The 13,658-nt window shown below is 37.3% G+C and overlaps 1 pseudogene; it reads right to left on the minus strand.

Moving 5' to 3' along the window:
- Positions 1-19: 19 nt before the first annotated feature.
- Positions 20-137, minus strand: LOC114459403 (uncharacterized; annotated as a pseudogene).
- Positions 138-13,658: the final 13,521 nt, after the last annotated feature.

Genomic DNA, 13,658 nt, shown 5'->3' on the forward strand with positions numbered 1-13,658 from the left:
CACTGGGGTGACTGCCACCCCACTGTGGCACCTGGAATTCTCAGTGGTCTCCCATCCAACTACTAACCAGGCCCAGACCTGCTTAGCTTCCGAGATCTAACGGGATCGGGGAATGACAGGCTGGTATGGCCAGAGTACTAATATATCCTCAAGTAGAAGTACAAGTAAGTCACACAAAAAATACTCAAGTACAAGTAAAAAGTAGCTCAATGAAATAGTACTCAAAGTCAAAGTTACTAGTTACTTTCACCCCCACAGTTATTGTTGGTTCCCTTACATACAGTAAACATCTCATGTAGAAACCAAAAAAGGAAAAAAATGAAATCTTTCATAATTGGAATCTAATTTATTTTCCACAAAGGCATCTGTATTAAATAAAAGGTTTGTCAAAATGTAAATTAAAAAATAAATAAATAAATAATGGCCGTCTGCTGGGCGTGGGCCTTGGCTCCTCTGCTGGGCCCTCCCCTCGGGGGGTTGGGTACTTGGGTGTGGGTGGGTGGAGGGGACGGGATGCTGGCGGGGGGCCTTGGGTTTGGGTGGTTGGGGTCGGTGGCGGGATGCGCTGGGTGCTCGGCTGCTTGGGACTTCTTTGGATGTGTGTGTGCTGGGGCTGTGGCTGCCTCCCGGCCTGGGATCTTGGGAGCGTCTGGGGGGCTGCTCGGCCGTGGGAGGATGGCCTGGGGCTCCCTGGCCCCCGCTCTTTCTGCTGGCCTGGCTGCATCTGCAGGCCCGGGGCAGTTCCTGGTTTTGCAAATATACTGGTCTACGATGCACTGGCACGCCTTGGGTTGTGGGATAAAACTCAAACTGGGTTTAACTTTAGATGCGTTAATCCAAAATACCTGCTTTGGGTATTTCCACTCATTCGTTCCCCCTGTCCACAGCCACCGGCTTGATTGCACAACATAATAAGCACAATATGTTCTACAGAGTCACATCTCACCCTCACTGTGGGATAGTCTATTCTTTCCCACCCTTTCTATTTCCTACCTTGAGTCTCTCCTCCCTGCTCCCCCCCTCCCCCTCCACTTAGGTGTAACACTGCTCTCCCTTTTTATATCCTCCCTATAATAAAAGATTTCTTACCCTTCCTTAGGGAGGGCTGGTGATGGTCACAATTAAGCAATACATTGAAATCTATTTATTTTATTGCAATAACAAAACATGCATTGCTGTCTCATAATGATTGCACTTCTTGTAGTGTTGACCTTTGACAGCATGTGCAGACAAGAAAAAAAAAAAAAAATCTGGTTGGTCGGCTATGATGTGATGCATTTGTTGTTGTCTGGTCATTTCATTTTCTGCAGTTTCACAATGTCTGTTGATCATTTTAAAACAGAAAATAATTTACTCAGTAGCGGTTGGTGTAGAAATGTAATAAACCACTTTACTTCTTTTAAAACGCACTTGTACAAATAAAATTAGTGATTTAGAAATATACAAAGTACGAGTACCCATCAAGGCAACATTTTTAAATGAAAAAGGCATGACTTATATTACAGATATTACAACAGATACACACTTTCACTGTGTGTATCACTGTCACTGTGTGTATCGCTGTCACTGTGTGTATCACTGTGTGTGTAACTGTGTATCACTGCGTGTATCACTGTCACTGTGTGTATCGCTGTCACTGTGTGTATCACTGTGTGTATCACTGTGTGTGTAACTGTGTGTCACTGCGTGTATCACTGTCACTGTGTGTGTCACTGTGTGTGTCACTGTGTGTAACTGTGTGTATCACTGTGTGTGTAACTGTGTGTATCACTGTGTGTGTAACTGTGTGTATCACTGTCACTGTGTATATCACTTTCACTGTGTGTATCGCTGTCACTGTGTGTGTCACTGTGTGTATCACTGTGTGTGTAACTGTGTGTATCACTGTGTGTGTAACTGTGTGTATCACTGTCACTGTGTGTATCACTGTCACTGTGTGTGTCACTGTGTGTATCACTGTCACTGTGTGTATCGCTGTGTGTGTAACTGTGTATCACTGTGTGTATCACTGTGTGTATCACTGTGTGTGTAACTGTGTATCACTGTGTGTATCATTGTGTGTATCACTGTGTGTGTAACTGTGTGTATCACTGTGTATATCACTGTGTGTAACTGTGTGTATCACTGTGTGTATCACTGTGTGTAATTGTGTGTATCACTGTGTAAAACAGCTGAGCTACAAACAATAATTATTTGTTAGTTTTTCATCTTTTGACCACATGTTAAAATGGCACCTATATTTAGTACCAGCGGGCCCAGGAATGAGGTGGATCACAGTGACAATAGAATAAATCAGCTCCATTCTGTCTGAATGTATTTCACAATGTCTTTGTTTTATATTATAATGAGATTAGCCTTTGACCCTAAATATGCTGGGATGGATGATGATGTATTGTTTTCACAGACTCCTACTCTCACCTCTAGTCAGCATGGCAGTGAGGACGATGTCACAGGCCCAGATATCAGCAGATTAAGCTCTGTACTCTGATTGGCTGAGAAGCTCTGGGGCCACATATGGAAGCGTCCCACAGAGGCGACTCAGTAGACGCTCTCGCTCTTTGAAACAAAACATGGTGGCGAGGCTGAAGTCGGTGAGCTTCAGATTATCAAAAAAACAAGATAGAATTTATAAAGAAAATCTTTAGAATGTTCCAGTAAACTCAGGTCTGACCTCATCGTTATCGTTCAGCAGAATGTTCTCTGGTTTATGTCACTGTGTGTGATACCGACACCGTGATGGTTCTTCTGTAAGAATAATAAAACAGAACTATGATTTACATAACTGAACCTTATGCACTTTAACAATGACAGATGTTTGAAACCTGTGTGTGTCTCTGCCATCCCAACATCTGGCTCTTTAAATAATAGTAAAAAAACTATCACAAAACAACAAAGGCTAAAGTCAGGTTAGAATAAACTTATCAGTAAAGAGACAAAATTATAAATTTAGTTTAGGTTGATTCACCAAAATGGTTCTATCCACTAATAGAGGCAATTAAAAGAATGATAAATGTGTCCTAATCAAGTGTCGGATTATCTGCATCTAAAATCTACATTGTAGAAAAAATGTTGGTTTAAAAAACAAAACAAAAAAAAACCTTCAAAATCATCACAAAAAATCTTTAAAAAAATAAAAATAGCAAAAATTAAAAAAAAAATCTAAAAAAAAAAACACCCCAAAAAACTAAAAATTGTAAAAATATTTTGAAAAGAACAAAAATAATAAAAATATACATAAAAAACAAAATATGACAAAAAACCTGAAAAATCTGAAATAAAAAAAATTAAAAAATCTAAACCCCCTCACAAATTAAAAATGACAGAAAAACCACAGAAACTCACAAACTCCAAATAATACTAAAAATTGTAAAAACACAAAATAAAAAGCAAAACAAACAAAACGTGTAAAAAAACAAAATGACAAAATAACTCAGTCTATATATAGGCTTATTGTGCACTTTTAAAATATAATTGTTTTTATTGGATTCATTGATGTTATTTTTTAGGGTCCTTTAATTTAGTTTTTATTTATTTTATTCAATTGTAGAATATTCTTTCTTTTCAAATTAAAGCTTCACTACCTGATTCTTGAACCAAACCGTGAATCCCACCCCCCACTCTGATAATCCCTCCCTGTCTCCTCCTCTCATGGAAGTGTACAAAATCGCGCAATAGAGCTGAACGTGCACTACCAGTAAAACACGTCGCTACGCAAAAGGATGCACATAAAATATAGTAAAATGGAACATTAGATTACCTGTCTAGAAGGAAAACAGCCACTTGCACGTTCAAAGTTGGTCCAAGACTGAAAACAAGTTTGCACCGTGCACACGCTTCACTATATATCACAGCAGCCAATGAGGAGGCTCCTTCGTGGGCTCTGCTCACCCCTCCTTTCTCTAAATCCTGTGATTGAAGCTGGAGGGGGTGACCGTCAACATTTTGTCTTCTAGGGTTTTATTAACTAAATAATTAATTATAAGGCACAGACTGCACGCAGACGTACGATTTTTTCATAAATTTTTACTTTTACTATATACTATCTGATGCTAATAGGAATCTTTTTTTTAATTAAAGAAAATCATTTGAGTACCCCAGCTTTAAAGCTCATGTAACCCATTGGTCAATAATAAATGGGCCAGTTTTTCTCATACCTACTGTTTGCTACTGTTCACTTAATCAAGCCTTTTCTAACATTCCACACTACAAAATGTAATATTGTGGCTGAGATGAAGTGAAACTCAATACAAACAATCTAGAGGAGACTAAAGATGCAGCAGGTCTATGTGTTACTGATTGGGTCAAACAGCTGTCCTCCACTGCAGTACTCCAGGAACAGATAAACCATCGGCCCTTCTTTCTGATGACCAAATAATCGGACCATGTTTGGGTGGTTTAGCACCTGAAAGAGCAGAAAATATCAATAGAGATAATAAAGTACAGTAATACACAGTCAGTGTCATTGTCTGGCAATAAGTTGGCAGAACTACAAAGAAAACTATTTGTTTAAGAACATATTTGCTCTGCTTACTTTTCCTGCACTTTAGTTTTTAATTCTTTTTGGCAGAATTTTGTTACGTTGTCATGGTGAATGCTTACAAGACTTATTTTCCTTTATCCCAATATCCTTTAGGCAATGTATGTATAATACATCTGATATTGTTTAATAGAACACTTTACATTGATTTATTGATTATGTTTGTTGAAAAATACATGAGAAGAGGACCTTGAAAAAAATAGCAAATTAAATCACAATCACCATATTGAGGAAAAATAAAATAATCAGAATTAGATTATTTTCCAAAAATATTCATCCCTTGCTCGCATTAGGAAAACCTTACATTATTAGCAGCATCGTGACCAACTCACCTTGTGAACACAAACCTCCTCCTTCACATTGTCTGCACATTCTTTGGTCTGTGAGGTGTTGATCACTTTCACAGTGACCTCCTCCTCCATCTGTCTGTTACCCAGCAGTCACTCTGACAAACACCAGAGAAAAAAAAAAAAACACAGATCAGGGCAAGATGAGCAAGGAAATGAAAATATTGTATTTTATTTCCTCCAACACAAATACTGGAGAGCTGTTTGTTTTTGTAGAATGTCACACTGATGACATGAGGTGGTTCTAATTTTAGACTGGCATTCATTTTCACTTTCTTTGTGTCCTTGTCTTTGCAAGAAAATACGTTTTTTTTGTCATCAATAAGTACATATTTTCAATTTGAAAAATAAAAGAGAACATTTTTACATCAGTGCAGGAACAATTAGTTTAAACTGGCCAATGATGGACCTGACATTGTGAATGTGGTTAAATTTGCAAAAATAATCATGCAATATGGTGAAAATAGGTTAAAAATGACAATAATGGGTCAACATATGCAACAATAGATGGAAAAGTGGTGTACAGGGTTTAAAGTGCTGAAAATGTCTTGAAATCAGAACAAATGGGTAGAAAAGGCATTGAAATTTGATGAAGTGGTAAAAATGGGGATAATGTAGCAAAAATGCATTAAAAGGAGCAAAAATATGGCAAGAAAAATTGATGAAAATAGGTTAAAATATGGTGAGTTTGGTGTAGTTGCAGAAAAAGGGTAAAAATAAGCAAAAATGGGCTCAAATTGTTCAGAAAATTAACCCTAAACCTTTTTACTTGTACTTGAGTTTTGTATGTATGATAGATTATTTTATTGTCATTCAACATAACATCAGAGATGAACTGCAGAACTAACTTGCGTTGCATTTAGCCACAAGAAAATACAAGAATAAAAACAATAAAAAACAGGAGAGAGAAGGATGCTGATAAATATATCAGTGCAAAGAGAGTATGTGCAACAGTTCTTAATAGGTAGATAGAATAAATAATATTATGGTCTGTTTATGACTTACTTGTACTTGAGTACAAATTCAATAGTAGTAACAGTACTTCTACTTGAGTAGATAATGAGTATTTTTACACCTGTGATGGTGGAAAAGGCAAAAAGGGGTGAAAAAAAGAATAATTCTTACTCTCCATGAACTCCTTCTCCTAAAGTCTGGACCAGGTCCTAGTCCTGGACCAAAGGCACCACCATGCTGAGGACAGAAGGACAGCCTGAGGTAGACTGACACACTTCATATGAGAGCAGAGCTCTTCTTCTTCTTCTTCTTCTTCTTCTTCTTCTTCTTCTTCTTCTTCTTCTTCTTCTTCTTCTTCTTCTTCTTCTTCTTCTTCTTCTTCTTCTTCTTCTTCTTCTTCTTCTTCTTCTTCTTCTTCTTCTTCTTCTTCTTCTTCATGTGTGAGGAGTGATATTGATAGTTTATATTTGTGTGCTGTGTCACTTTTCTTGTTTTTCTTTTTTTGTTGGTGTGTCTTTTTTTTGTCGGCCAGCTTTGCCTGGGCGACAGGCCGCTCAGATGCCGTCATGGTTTCTGGCGTCCTCACACACCTGTCACAGAAGCACGGCATCAGAGTGGGTGCTGGCTCTCCGTGCAGTGTGGAGGACGTGGCCTTAGTGGGAGGGGACATCAATGGGCACGGCGCGATGAAGTCCGCTGCCCGGATGAATAAGACTGTGGTGTTGTTTGTGGAGGAGGTAGAGCAGGTACAACTGTTAGTGGAGAGTGTTATTACTGTTAACAGGTTGTTTGAGCAGGTCACGCCGCTGTTGCAGCCTGCGTCTAAAATCACGCTGTCAAACGTGCCACCGTTTATCAGTGATGAGTTCCTGGTGAGAAAGCTGTCACGCCACGGTAAAGTGGTGTTGCCCATCAGGAAGATGTTGTCAGGGTGTAAGTCACCGTTACTGAAACACGTTGTCTCTCATCGCCGCCAACTTTCCATGATCCTCAATAACAGGTTGGAGGAATTTAATTATCGGTTCATTGTGAAGATTGATGGCTTTGATTTTATGTTGTTTTGCTACCTCTTCCCAGTTATAGTGTTTCGGCTGTGGGGTGGAGGGACACCTCATTAGAGCATGTCCTGATCGTGCAGGTGGAGCTGCGCACGTCTCGGCCATACCGGCCGCGGCGGCCGAGCCTCGGGGCCCTGAATAAACTGAATAAATAAAAAATAAATGAAAAATCCACAGTTGCTTTTACTTCATTTGAAAAAAAATGTTTATTAAAAAAGAGAAATAAATTATTTAAGCAAACATTGAACCATAATGTTTTTCTTCTTCCTTTTAATTATACTTTAAAAGTTATTAACTCTAATTTTAGTGAAAATATTTGGAAAACAGATAAAAAAAAATATTAATCTGAAAAATGTATTTCTCTATTGGTACTGTAGCTTCTTCACATAGCTCAAAAACATGTACTGTATGAAATCCACAACACCTGTTTTTACTACATTTGACACTTTTTAAAATATTTATGGCAGGGCCGCTTTTAGACCCCAGACCATACATTTGACACTCGTGGTTTAAAGTGTAATACCATAATGCTATTTTGAATGTTGCCGTTGCACTTTAATATTTCAATAAAAGCATTCTTACAATAGTTAAAGAAAAATGTTGTTATAATAATTGTAAAGCACTTATAATGTTTGAAAAGTGCTGTTCTGATGTTTGAAAAGTGTTGTGATGTTTTAAGAAAAGCACTGTTTTATAATTGAAGAAAAGTACTGTTATAATATTTGAATAGCCTTCATTTTCCATTATGTACATATATGTACAGTAGGTTACACTGTTTATTCAAAACATATTTTAAAACAGGACCTGTTCAGATGTGAACTTTAGTAAATAAATGTTTATTCTTCTGTTTTCCAGTTGTGTGATTTGTGATAAATCTATATTATCTGGTCATAATTATCAAATGAAATAAGCATCATTTACATAATGATGAGTAATAAAACTTGATACAATTGATTACATTTTAAGTGTCAAAAAGATTCAAATCTACATATATTTTTCATAACAGTAAATATTACAAATATATAAATAGTACTTCATATTTTCATGTTGGTGATATTTCTGTTTATGGAAAAACTTAATTAATTTTACTTCATTTGTTTGAGTAAATACAACATCAAAATGATATATAACAAACAACATTGACTTAATATCTTCATTAATTTCAAGTTAAGTACATTTCACTTGATAGTGGCATTAAGTTTAACTTAATATTAGTGAAATAAAGTGTATTTTTCAGTGTGGGAGAATAGAGCCCACGTCATGTGTGGTGTGGGGGGCCAGCCAGCAACACAAGTTTCATGTCCCTTGATGAAAAAAACTGCATTTGATGTTGCTTTGGACCATAATCGTAAATGAACCATTAACTTGAACCCTTAAGTAGCTTACAGTAAAATAATTACATCAGTAAAGTGATTTTACAGCATGAAATGATTTTAATGCAAACGCTCATTGATACAATACCCCCCATACTCCAGTATCACTTTTCATTTTAAGACAATTGTACAAGAAATCTAAAATATCCACTTATCAACCACTTATTAAATACAATGATGTGATTAGAATCTGGTGGGAGGACCTTTATTAACATTGAAATGCTGTGAACATTCCTACTAGGACTGGGGGTCTCAATATATTTTCTCAAAATGTTGATAAATTATATAAATCTCAGTAATATTTCAAATGACGTATGACCAGAAAGACAATTCTGGATTAAATTTGCTGATCCAAAATGCTACACAGACACATTTATTAACAAACAACTGCACAATATGTGCTACTTTTGGCTTTTTCTCCTGTAAGAGACAGCACGTGTGAGTGAGTTCTGTAGTGTAGCTTGTTATGGTGAAGGTCTGGGTTAGAACGCACTCATTAATCCATCTAACTGACATTTACATGTGTCTGAGAAGTAAAAGCAGTGACTCCTAAAACTAGTATTTTTATACAAAATATATCTATAAATGCAATTTTGTAGTTTTCTATATCGCCAAAATAGAAAGTGATTTACGTGATTCTTACCGCTGTGGTAGACGTTCAAATCTCAGTTACTAATCTAAAGGAATGTGTAACTGTGTCACATCCTGCTGCTCTTTAGGAAGATAAACCCTACATCACATTTTACAACATATTTACACCAGTTCTTTGTTGTTTCATCATAACGTCTTCATCCATCTCTCTTATGAGTTGTTTCCTGGTTTGTTGCCGCTGTCGGCACTAATTTAATTTAATCAAATCTAATTTAATTTTTTTAAATTTTATTTAATTTTATTTAATTTTATTTAATTTTATTTAATCTCCAGGCCATTTCAGGTCGCAGTTTACATTTAATTTTTAATTATTATTACATTCAAATATGGGATATTTACAGGAAAGAGGGGTAAAATACTAAAGTTTCACGACCAAAACTTGATACAAGAAAGTGGGAATAAACAAACAGGTTTGTTTATTCCCCTTTTCTTTTTCTCTTTCTCATGGCCCGGCCCACCGGCCCAATCCCCGGTGTCCCCGGATGCCAGTCCACCCCTGCCAAGATGAGACTGTTTTCTTCCATCCATAACATTAGGAATACTCTCAGGTGATTGGATGTGAAGGGATTATTGTATTTCTTCAGCCTGTACTGTTAGTCTGACAGACTTACTGTTTGTAGGCTGTTCTCATTTTACAGGTGAAAAACACATGAAAATAGTGGTGGGAAGTTGTGACTGGGTCATAGATTATTGAAGCTCATCTGTGTTACCTGAAATAAGAGTCTCTGCAGAGTCTCCATCTTGTGGCTCACTTGGTGATGCTTTTCAGGTTGTTTTTAATGTTACTCAAAGCAGTTTTGGGATTTTTAACATCCACAGTTTGTGATCTGTGAAGATCATCAGAGATGCAAAAACCAGACGAGCTTTTTAACCCAGACACTAACGTTGAAACTCTATCATCACTCTCTATTACAGTCCTAATCAAAGCCATAGCAGAGGCTGACATAATCTCAGCCTCTACCATGTCATCATTTCTACTTGGTTTAGATACATTTAGGTCATTCAGGGAATAAGCTGACTCATATGTTTTTCATTATATAGCTCCAAATAGCTGAAGCTGTGCATTTCTGCTGGTATTTACAGTGAGCTGAAGGAATGTTTCTAGTCTGTGTGTGTGTATATTAGACTGTAGTTTGCCCTGAAAGGAGCTCAGCTTTGTTAATAACTACATATTTTATTTATAACCTTGTCAACAATGAGGAAGCAAAGCACTGAAGTTAATCAGGAAACATGCAAGAGTTTTAATAAATAGATCAATAGGACAAAATATACTAATTTAGTAAATATGAATGAAATAAATTTCAGTCAGGACTGCTTTAGTCAAAATAAATGATTTATTTACAATAAATGTGCATTAGGATTTGTATAGCGCCTTTGAGTGCTTTACATGGATATGCATACAATCATATATTTGGTGGTATGGGTCTGTTCTGGGACCTCCTTGTCCTTTCCATGAGCTTACATGGAAAGCCGGAGGCAGGGAGAGCACTCCTCCCTGACCTTCCCTGAGCCCTAGCTAAAGGCTAAAGCAAGGAGAGCGGTTTAGCAGAAACCCCCTGGAACAGATCACAGCATATGTTAATGATAAAAAAATGACACCCAGTTACTTGGATACATACTGACCAGGAGGAGTTGGGGCGGAGGTGGGTTGCGCAATGCTTGCTGAGGAGGTAAAAGGCAGCTGTCGCGGTTTAAGTCGTGCTTCCTGTATGCTGTGACCAATAAGGGGCCAGTTTGTTGACTGAAGGTGTGGCTGGCTTGACGTCAGAGGCCTGCCTGAACTAACGCTATGCTCAATTAATAAATGTCCCCATCCTATGATATGTAATCAGGTAGTGTGGTTTGTTTAATTAGAAAAAAAAAAAAAATTTAGTCCTGATGTCATTTTAATGCACTTTGAGAAGCTTTAGAAACTAAATTAGATGTAAAAAGAAAAAAAAAAAAGAAACCTGTATTGTGTACTGTAGAACTAACACATTGTTTTTATGTGAGGAAACCTGCACCTCAGTGTCTGTCTTGAGATATTGGAGATACTTTTTCAAAATTAATTGATAAATAAAGACACATTACTGTTTGTCTTTCAGAGTACAGTCTGTGCAGAAACTGTAGTTTAACGTATATGACTCGTAGGAAGCATTAAAATGATAATGAATCTTTTCAGTGATGAACAAAATCTGCCTCCTGCAGCAGTCGAGAGTTTAGATCCTTTCTCTGTCGCACTTGTTTCCTCTTTCTTTGCACTTTGAATAAATACTGTGAATTTATTTAGGATAGATTCTCTTTTCTGTTTGTCTATTGAATAATCACTGAACAATTGGTAACAATTTCAGAATTTTTGGAGACCAAAGTGCATGGGATAATTATTGAAATGTGGTGAAACGACTCTTGTGTTAACAATGACCTTCCTTCAGTGAAGGCCTTTTCTGGTAAAAACACTGACCACATCACAATTTCTGATGCATCCACTACGCTTTTAGAAATCCAACGTAAAAGTATTTGGGGAGGTGAAAAAGAATGTGTTAATCTGTGTGTTCATTTATTATTGACAAATATGAATCAATACTTACATTTCCAAAGATCAATTATGACATTCTGTGAAGCTCATTAACATTACAACAAAGCTGAGAATGTGAGTACAGTATAATTTAAATGTTTGGGGTCTAAAACTTCAAACTTGTGAAATATTAAATTTGCACAGTTTATTTATGATAAACTAATGTCAAATGTTTCAATTTTCTAAATAAATGTTGCTGGTCTCTCTTTAAAACAGATGAACATGATGTGTTAGAGCAGATATGAACAACTTTCATCAGAAATAAGGGTAAAAAAAGAAAAATCTATTTAGTTTATTTAGTTACTATCATGCTTAAAATGTAAATAATGTATATATAATAATTGCTCCACTATTTTTGAATCTGTCAAACACCTTTAATGGTTGGTTTTCTTTAAGTCTATGACAAAGTTGTTTATGATGTATATGCAAACACTCATCTCACGTCATATATTTAAATCCAGCTTCAGGTAGTCCAGTTTGTTTTCCAGGGAAAAGACATTAGAACACAGGATGGAAGGAAGCAGCGTTTTTTGAGGATTAGCTTTTAGCTTGGTTGCTAGCCCCGCTCGGCATCCCTGCTCCTGCTTCTGATCACACCGCTTATGTCTCCTCTGCTGGTACGAGACTCCACTGCTTCACAGGCTGCTGGTTGTAGCTGGCTCCGTAGGAGGTCCAGATCTTCACATCTACCGGACTATAACTCTTTGTTTAGCCTAAATCTAAGATTTCCTGGTGGTCGTATTCTATTTTATAGTAACTACGCTGCAGGTTCACTGAGAAATGATTAGAGGTGACTGAGTTATCTGCTGATATATATCTGTTGCTAACGCGAGCCTCTACAGACGCAGCCTGTAGAGATTTTATAGGATACATGGGGTGAAGCTGCCCCGTGTAGTTAGTACCACCTAACTCTACAAACTTCTAGAAGATTTAAGGTCTTCTGCTGTGTGTGGGCTTGGTGAAATCCAGGTAGTTGATGATATATGCCTGAGACGGCGTTGTTCAGGGACGACTTCTTCTTCCTGTGTTTTATGGCAGGTGACACTCTCAGGGATGGCTCTGCTGTAAATAGACTTATACTCAAAAAGGTACTACAGGTTGGCCAGGCCAGCAATATTTATTAATGTTTATATAATTATATAATCTAAAAATAACAAAATAAAACAACTCATATGGCATGACAGCTAAGGACATGTTTCTTAACACTCAAATTAAGATTTTAAGTATTTCAAACATATTTAAAAACTGAAAATGTACAATATTTCCATATATTGCACCATTAATAAGGTTCCTCCTGTCAGGGTTTGGTGTAGGTGTGGACCTAAACACAGAGAAAGATGGAGGCAGAATGCAGGCGTAGCATTCCTGGAAACAGTCCATGTTTATTCCAAACTAAAAAACTCAAAGGTCAGCACAAAGAAACCAGGGAACAAACACAGCAGGACATGAGGAAGGTAGACATTGACAATGAACCAGCAAACATTCAGTGTTCAAGCACTCAGCTAAATAGTAGAGGAGGCCTGATTGGGAACGGGCCACACCTGGGTGGAAACATGAGGGAGCTAATCAGTCACAAACCAAGCACACAGACATCACTGGGGGTTGGAGCCACAAGCAGGAAACCCTGGAACACAGAGACAAGAGTTACAGTAGAAAACAGAATAAACAAAGACTCAGAACACAAGGACTAAACACAAACTAAACAGAAGCTGACACCTCCATCCTGTTTAAAATACTGATGATTCAGCAGAATGGCTTTGAGCCTGCTGGACACAAACAGCTTGGGTCAGTCCTTTTTTTACTGGTTACATGATGAATTATCAATGAAGAGAGACTGTTTCACTTTAATCTAATCCTCTATCATTAACCTTCTAAATGAATCCTTTAGAAATCATTTTTTAACGTTCTGACCAACAGTGTGCATTAGTTTGAGCTCTACTTCTCCCACTGATCAGTTGATGTCTCCACTACTGACCTGAGGGCCATTGTTGGGGTGTTGGGAAGCATCAGTAGACAGTCCCATGTCTGACGCTCACTGTTGTCATACAACACAAACTCTCTGATCTTGACTTTTACTCCACTGTTGAAGTCAGCAGACAGCTTCATGAATCTGACTGTGTAATTGTCCTCCATCCTCACCTGGTAACACAGAGAAACTATTAGGTCAGCACACTATTTTAACTA

Source organism: Gouania willdenowi, unplaced genomic scaffold (genome assembly GCF_900634775.1).
Source record: "Gouania willdenowi unplaced genomic scaffold, fGouWil2.1 scaffold_309_arrow_ctg1, whole genome shotgun sequence".
NCBI lineage: Eukaryota > Metazoa > Chordata > Actinopteri > Blenniiformes > Gobiesocidae > Gouania > Gouania willdenowi.